Source organism: Oncorhynchus gorbuscha, unplaced genomic scaffold, assembly GCF_021184085.1.
Source record: "Oncorhynchus gorbuscha isolate QuinsamMale2020 ecotype Even-year unplaced genomic scaffold, OgorEven_v1.0 Un_scaffold_5:::fragment_4:::debris, whole genome shotgun sequence".
Lineage (NCBI taxonomy): Eukaryota > Metazoa > Chordata > Actinopteri > Salmoniformes > Salmonidae > Oncorhynchus > Oncorhynchus gorbuscha.
The window spans coordinates 240,895-250,000 of NW_025745328.1; positions in this window are offsets into that span (position 1 = coordinate 240,895).

Sequence of the window (9,106 nt, forward strand, 5' to 3'; positions counted from 1 at the left end):
CAGCTTGAGGTGGTGATCCGTCATCCACACTGATATGTCTGCCAGACATGCAGAGATGCGATTCGCCACCTGGTCATCAGAAGGGGGAAAGGAGAAGATTAATTGTGTGTCGTCTGCATAGCAATGATAGGAGAGACCATGTGAGGTTATGACAGAGCCAAGTGACTTGGTGTATAGCGAGAATAGGAGAGGGCCTAGAACAGAGCCCTGGGGGACACCAGTGGTGAGAGCGCGTGGTGAGGAGACAGATTCTCGCCACGCCACCTGGTAGGAGCGACCTGTCAGGTAGGACGCAATCTAAGCGTGGGCCGCGCCGGAGATGCCCAACTCGGAGAGGGTGGAGAGGAGGATCTGATGGTTCACAGTATCGAAGGCAGCCGATAGATCTAGAAGGATGAGAGCAGAGGAGAGAGAGTTAGCTTTAGCAGTGCGGAGCGCCTCCGTGATACAGAGGAGAGCAGTCTCAGTTGAATGACTAGTCTTGAAACCTGACTGATTTGGATCAAGAAGGTCATTCAGAGAGAGATAGCGGGAGAGCTGGCCAAGGACGGCACGTTCAAGAGTTTTGGAGAGAAAAGAAAGAAGGGATACTGGTCTGTAATTGTTGACATCGGAGGGATCGAGTGTAGGTTTTTTCAGAAGGGGTGCAACTCTCGCTCTCTTGAAGACGGAAGGGACGTAGCCAGCGGTCAGGGATGAGTTGATGAGCGAGGTGAGGTAGGGGAGAAGGTCTCCGGAAATGGTCTGGAGAAGAGAGGAGGGGATAGGGTCAAGCGGGCAGGTTGTTGGGAGGCCGGCCGTCACAAGACGCGAGATTTCATCTGGAGAGAGAGGGGAGAAAGAGGTCAGAGCACAGGGTAGGGCAGTGTGAGCAGAACCAGCGGTGTTTGACTTAGCAAACGAGGATCGGATGTCGTCGACCTTCTTTTCAAAATGGTTGACGAAGTCATCTGCAGAGAGGGAGGAGGGGGGGGGGAGGATTCAGGAGGGAGGAGAAGGTGGCAAAGAGCTTCCTAGGGTTAGAGGCAGATGCTTGGAATTTAGAGTGGTAGAAAGTGGCTTTAGCAGCAGAGACAGAGGAGGAAAATGTAGAGAGGAGGGAGTGAAAGGATGCCAGGTCCGCAGGGAGGCGAGTTTTCCTCCATTTCCGCTCGGCTGCCCGGAGCCCTGTTCTGTGAGCTCGCAATGAGTCATCGAGCCACGGAGCGGGAGGGGAGGACCGAGCCGGCCTGGAGGATAGGGGACATAGAGAGTCAAAGGATGAGGGAGGAGAGGAGGGTTGAGGAGGCAGAATCAGGAGATAGGTTGGAGAAGGTTTGAGCAGAGGGAAGAGATGATAGGATGGAAGAGGAGAGAGTAGCGGGGGAGAGAGAGCGAAGGTTGGGACGGCGCGATACCATCCGAGTAGTGTGGGAGGTGTTGGATGAGAGCGAGAGGGAAAAGGATACAAGGTAGTGGTCAGAGACTTGGAGGGGAGTTGCAATGAGGTTAGTGGAAGAACAGCATCTAGTAAAGATGAGGTCGAGCGTATTGCCTGCCTTGTGAGTAGGGGGGGAAGGTGAGAGGGTGAGGTCAAAAGAGGAGAGGAGTGGAAAGAAGGAGGCAGAGAGGAATGAGTCAAAGGTAGACGTGGGGAGGTTAAAGTCGCCCAGAACTGTGAGAGGTGAGCCGTCCTCAGGAAAGGAGCTTATCAAGGCATCAAGCTCATTGATGAACTCTCCGAGGGAACCTGGAGGGCAATAAATGATAAGGATATTAAGCTTGAAAGAGACAGAGCACAGGGTAGGGCAGTGTGAGCAGAACCAGCGGTGTTTGACTTAGCAAACGAGGATCGGATGTCGTCGACCTTCTTTTCAAAATGGTTGACGAAGTCATCTGCAGAGAGGGAGGAGGGGGGGGGAGGATTCAGGAGGGAGGAGAAGGTGGCAAAGAGCTTCCTAGGGTTAGAGGCAGATGCTTGGAATTTAGAGTGGTAGTATCGCGCCGTCCCAACCTTCGCTTTCTCTCCCCCCGCTACTCTCTCCTCTTCCATCCTATCATCTCTTCCCTCTGCTCAAACCTTCTCCAACCTATCTCCTGATTCTGCCTCCTCAACCCTCCTCTCCTCCCTCATCCTTTGACTCTCTATGTCCCCTATCCTCCAGGCCGGCTCGGTCCTCCCCTCCCGCTCCGTGGCTCGATGACTCATTGCGAGCTCACAGAACAGGGCTCCGGGCAGCCGAGCGGAAATGGAGGAAAACTCGCCTCCCTGCGGACCTGGCATCCTTTCACTCCCTCCTCTCTACATTTTCCTCCTCTGTCTCTGCTGCTAAAACATATATATCTCACTCATCTACACACACTATCTCATAATGAAAGTGAAAACATGTTTTGAGACATTTTTGCAAATTGATTGAAAATGAAATGTTTACACCTGAGTCAATCATTTATAGAAGCACCTTTGGCGGTGATTACAGCTTTGAGTCGTCTTGGGTATGTCTGTATCCACTTTGAGTCGTCTTGGGTATGTCTGTATCCGCTTGGAGTCGTCTTGGGTATGTCTGTATCCGCTTGGAGTCGTCTTGGGTATGTCTGTATCCGCTTTGAGTCGTCTTGGGTATGTCTGTATCCGCTTTGAGTTGTCTTGGCCCGTTTCTGTTCTGTGAAGGTAGTACGAGATCTTCAGTTTCTTGGCAATTTCTCACATGGAATAGCCTTCATTTTTCAGAACAAGAATAGACTGACGAGTTTCAGAATAAGGTTCTTTGTTTCTGGCCATTTTGAGACTGTAAATGCTGATGCTCCAGATACTCAACTAGCCTAAAGAAGACCAGTTTAATTGCTTCTTTAATCAGAACAACAGTTTTCAGCTGTGCTAACATAATTGCAAAAGGGTTTTCTAAAGATCAATTAGCCTTTTAAAATGATAAACTTGGATTAGCTAACACAACTTGCCATTGGAACACAGGAGTGATGGTTGCTGATAATGGTCCTCTGTATACCTATGTAGATATTCCATTAAAAATCTGCCATTTCCAGTTATAATAGTCATTTACAACATTAACAATGTCTACACTGTATTTCTGATCAATTTTGTTATTTTAATGGACAAAAAATGTGCTTTTCTCTCAAAAACAAGGAAATGTCTAAGTGACCCCAAACCTTTGAATTGTAGTGTATGTAAATTAGATATTTGTGTATTTCATTTTCAGTAAATGTGCTAAAATGTCCCCAAAAAATTCACTTTGTCAAATTTAAAAAAACATGTTTTCACTTTGTCATTATGCAGTGTAGATGGGTAAAAAAGAAGATTGAATACATTTTAAATTCAAGCTGTAACAAAATGTGGAACAAGTCTAGAGGTATGAATACTTAGCAGTTAGTGAGTGCAACAGGCCTACCTACCACACACACATCTGAACTCTCCTTATAGACATTTCTGAGAGAGATGTCATTACATGATTAAGAGGAAGCAGCCAGGAAACCGCTTAAGCCCTATTTCCTGTCTGTTGCCATGGTGACAGGCCCACTTCTATAGTTGACTATCTCTAGTCAGTTAATTTCTTGCTGGAGGAAAGAGAAAAACACAAAAGGTGCAGGTGTCTTTGAATCCCCACTGCACACTGTGGGCTTTTATCTGTTCAGACTCTCCCTTCAGTTCAACTGGGCCTTGGTCTGACCGCTCACCCTGACACCTGAAAACAATAATTGGCTCAAGGGCCTTGGCCCCATTGGATGGAGCTTTTTTTCTCTGGGTTGAGCCTTAGCAGGCTGGTCCAGCTGGATGTCGTTCACATAAACCTACAAATAAACAGAGCTTTTGAATTCGAAAATACCAAGCCTGTTATGAATCAGAGCATTCATGAATTGTGATCAGTGTAAACACAAAACACATTTCCCTTAGTAGGAATTGTTGAGATTTATCAAATGCACCCCCTTTATAACTCAAGATATGAGACTAGGATATCTGGAATATACAGTTGCTAGCGGGGGGGGGGGGGGGGGGTAAAATAAAACTTTTGGGGGGGGTTTCAATTGGCTCATCACACTCTAGCGACTCCTTGTGGCGGGCCAGTCGTCAGCTGAACTGTGTTTTCTCTGACACGCAGGTGTTAAGGTGAAGTATATCTTTAATTCTGTGAATAACAGTTGTATCTTTTATCAATATGTATTATGAGTATTTCTGTAAATTGATGTGGCTCTCTGCAAAATCACCGGATGTTTTGGAAGCAAAACATTACTGAACATAAGGTGCCAATGTAAACTGAGATTTTTTGACATAAATATGCACTTTATCGAACAAAACATACATGTATTGTGTAACATGATGTCCTATGAGTGTCATCTGATGAAGATCATCAAAGGTTAGTAATTCATTTTATCTATATTTCTGCTTTTTGTGACTCCTCTCTTTGGCTGGAAAAATGGCTGTGTGTGTTTTTGAGACTTGGCTCTGACCTATCATAATCATATGTTGTGCTTTAGCTGTAAAGCCTTTTTGAAATCGGACACGATGGGTAGATTAACAAGAAGTGTATCTTTCATTTGGTGTATTGCACTTGTTAACCTCTTACTCCTACCCGACACGCAGGCGTCCCATCTAGACATCTGGAAATGCAAATGCACTACGCTAAATGCTAATAGCACTCGTTAAAACTCAAACGTTCATTAAAATACACATGCAGGGTACTGAATTAAACCTACACTCGTTGTGAATCCAGCCAACAAGTCAGATTTTTAAAATGCTTTTTGGCGAAAGCATGAGAAGCTATTATCTGATAGCATGTAACACCCCAAAAGACCCGCAGGGGACGTAAACAAAATAATTAGCATAGTCGGCGCTACACAAAACATTCATTATCTTTGACAATCTTCTTTGTTGGCACTCCTAGATGTCCCATAAACATCACTATTGGGTCTTTTTTTCGTTTAAAATCGGTCCATATATAGCCTAGATATCGATCTATGAAGACTGTGTGATCAAGGAAAAAAAACATCGTTTTTTAACGCAACGTCATTTTTTTTATTAAAAAAGTCTACGATAAACTTTCACAAAACACTTCGAAATACTTTTGTAATGCAACTTTAGGTATTAGTAAACGTTAATAATCGATCAAATTGATCACGAGGCGATGTATATTCTATAGCTGTACGTCTGGAAATAATGTCCGGGTAAAACTCAACCAAAATATCCGGTCGGAGACCGGAAGAAATGCGCTGCCTCGTGTCCGTTTGACCAAGAAACAAATCGTAGGCAAATTACAAGACTGTTGACATCGTGTGGAAGCTGTAGGTATTGCAACCTCGGCCCCATTTAATGTGGTTCCCATTCAACAACACGTTCAAGTGGCGCATGGATATATTTTCCCATTTTCAGTGATCAGATTTTCCTGCGCTTTTCGATGAAACGCACGTTCTGTTATAGTCACAGCCGTAATTTAACCCGTTTTATAAACGTCTGAGTGTTTTCTATCCACACATACTAATCATATGCATATACTATATTCCTGGCATGAGTAGCATGGCGCTGAAATGTTGCGCGATTTTTAACAGAATGTTCGAAAAAGTAGGGGGTAGGAGTAACAGGTTAAGAAGTGCAGTTTGGCGGGTCATGTTTTGGAGGATGAATAACTCTACCTTCGCCTCCCAAGCCCGTTTGGGAGTTGCAGTGATGAGACAATCGATATTTGGAGAGAAAAAGGGGGTCAAATAAAATGTTTGGGAAAAACCTGCCTCACTCTTATAGAAACCTAACCCTGGGATAGAATTTTACTTTTCAGAGGAACAATTACACAAATGTTAATTACAAAATGTTGAGTGTTTCTGAGTGGCCCAATGTCAGGTCAGAGACAAGATTTGAATATTGCTGTCCATCAATGATTCCAAAACAAATTTACTGAGCTTGAGCAATTGTGACAAAAACAATGGATATAACTTACACTAAGAGTTGTGCAAGGTTGGTAGACTCTTATGATTCACAGCTGTTATGGCTGCCAAAGGTGTTTCCACCAAGTATTAACTCTGGGGTGTGAAGACATACACAATCAAAACATATTTGGTATTTTTACTCATTTTTATTCATTTGGAAAAAATCTTATAATTTTCTATCACTTTCTTTCACTTCAAATGTAATGCCTTTTTTGAATGTATTTTAAGGCAGCAAAATGTGAATAATGTACAAGGGATGTGTAGACTTTTACTATGCACTGTATTATTTTACCTCAGTCTACCCATGTCTATGTATTTGCTTTTCACAAATTCAACATCAATTAAAACTAAGACAACACAAGGAGAGATAAAATCTATGGCAACCAATGCAAACAAAGCTGGTAAATAGGTCTTATATAGCCATCAGTCTTTACTGACTTCCCTCCATTTCAAACCAATGTGAGTATTTTGAAACACTGTTCATTCATGCCAATGTAGTTATAATACAGTATATACAGTATACACTCCATAAGGTATAATCCATACTCTACTGTGTCACCAGGGTCAAAATTATACTGACACAAGTAAAGCAGTGAAAATGTTAAAGGTTTAGGATGAACTATATGAATCTATACATTGCTGGAGAGCAGAGGTGACATGGAGTCCATTGCTGACAGAAGCTGCATTCCTGCAATGATGAACACAAAAAGGGTTAAGCCGCTCCCCTTTCAAATTACTGTGTTACTGGATTATTGCTAAATTCTTTCTGGGGTTTTCACTTGTCAGGACAAGCAGAGGCCCACTGTCAGCAGATAGAGATAGAGAGAGAGAGAGAGAGAGAGAGAGAGAGAGAGAGAGAGAGAGAGAGAGAGAGAGAGAGAGAGAGAGAGAGAGAGAGAGAAACAAAAAGAAACAGGGAGACTGATAAAGTATGAAGCGGGATGAAAGCGAGAGATAGATACTGTAGTTTGAAGAGGAACAAAAGTTTTAATTTGAATTTTATAAGGAAATACAAGAGAAAGAAGGAGAGAGATAGAAACACTAAGGGGTGTGTCATAGCAATTTAGTTCCTCAAGGAAGTACAACTGACATTTATCTTGAGATGGTAGCAAGCAGCATAGATAGACGCGACACAGAGGGATTTTCTTTTATTTTCACCTGATAAGATGAAGGGATTCCATTAACGAGTGCTCAATGCTGACAACCTGAGCCACGTGCCGTGGGGACTGAGACGTTTGACACGAAGGAGGGAGGGGGACTCTCTCACACACACAGGTAAGAAGACTCTCAGGGCTTTGTCTATCTGATAACAACTCAACCATGTCTTTTCTATGCACAGTTAGCTCTACCTTTGACAGAAATAACATACGGTCTTGCAAATATAACACTTGTGTTATTATTATAGCGAGCTTGACGTTTTTTGTTACATCTTTCAATACCAGTTTAGACCTATATGGGATAAAGTGAGAAGGAAAGTGGTACTGAACAAACAAATAAGATCATGTGTGAATTCCTCTTCGATACCTTTATAACTTACACTGGACGTGGGAGACGTGTATGTACGTACACTCAGTCATGCTGAAACAGGTACAAACGGAACCCAGTCCTGACAGACAGCTGTATATGTGAGGAGAGAAACCATCTGTGCCTGGTGGAGGTTGCACAATCAAACAAGCTGTGGACTTTATTTTCCTCTATACTAGCGTACACGGATTGAGAGTGCCAGAGAGCCAGTCAGAGCGAAAGACAAAGACATGGAAATGACACATCAATGTGTTGGACAGACAGTAAGAGGTAAAATCAAAATTGGTCACCACAAACCAACTGCTCTGTTTCGCTTCCCTAATAAGCCAGGAGAGTTGTGTATCAGTCTTGAACAACAACTCTTCAAAGACGTTGAGAAACGTTACAAGACTGACAAAACATGTGCAAAAATCATATTGTATGAACACTTTTGAATGAGAAACTGCCAGCATCAAACAGCAAGCATTCAGGCCAACACTATTGTTAATGAAGCAATACCGTTGTGATGCCAGTTTTTTGGTCCATTATTGTGCCACATGCTGAACCTGCACACACACGGGACATAGCCTGATTTAGAAACCCATACCAACTAAATGCTGAGAGAAAAACTGGAACGTTCCGCACTTTGTGAGGTCCTCTATTGAAAAGAAAGGTCTGGACCTGAGCTCATGATAATGGCACCAGGAGTGTGTTCAATGAGGTGGTAGAACTGCACATATTCTCTGTGGCTAAAAGTCATATGATTAAAAGTCATGTCCATCCTCTATGATATATTTCTATCTGAAAAACCCTGAACATTTCACCCTTCTGAATAGACACTATAGGAACTGGGAGGCCTCAATGCCCCATAATACCACTCAAGTCTGGTGACAGGCAGCAGGTGACATAAGCCTATAGGGCTAGTGTTAGTGAAACATGTCTGCTTGACAATTTTTTAATAGCAGCAGTAGAAGTCACGTTCTCTCCAGGGAAGTGGAAGGGACTCCCCGATTCCCCTGCTAAGCCCTGTGGGTACACACACACTCGTACACACACACCCTCAGCAGTCATCTACGGAATGCTAAATATTTACCTCTCCTTCCCCAATCTTACAATCAAGCGACCACTATCTCCAAGTCAGTCAGCACAGCTCTACTTGATCCACACAACCTGCCCTCCTAACACTGGAGTCATGGAAGACCCACATTGCTTAGCTTTTCCATTTCCTGAAAATGTACTAATGTATGCTCTTCTATCCATAGCCTAATGGATAGCAACTCAAATGTACCTTATTGAGTGCTCTCTAAATGTGTACATGGTCATTGTTGCTGTACTCCACATGAACTGTGTAAACATAAAAAAGTGTTATCAGTCTGCCCTGTGCTGTCCATTATGGGAGAGTGTTTTTTCTTGTACTCTGGGCTGTCGCATGAAGACAACCCAAATATCATATTTCTTACTGTAAACAATTGACCCTTAGCAGACTAGTCAAATAAACAGAGTGACTTTTCCTTTAAGCCCAGCCAAAGAGCCAGCTGTGGCTCCATAGTTCTGGAGGGAGGATACATGGCTGATGGGTGCGCTCGTCTCCCAATCCACACTGGGCTTTTCTGCACTGGAATGAGATTGAGAGTGAATTTGAAATAGCTATCATGCTGTTCCACTTCCATTATCATCGTTAAGGGAAATTCATCTA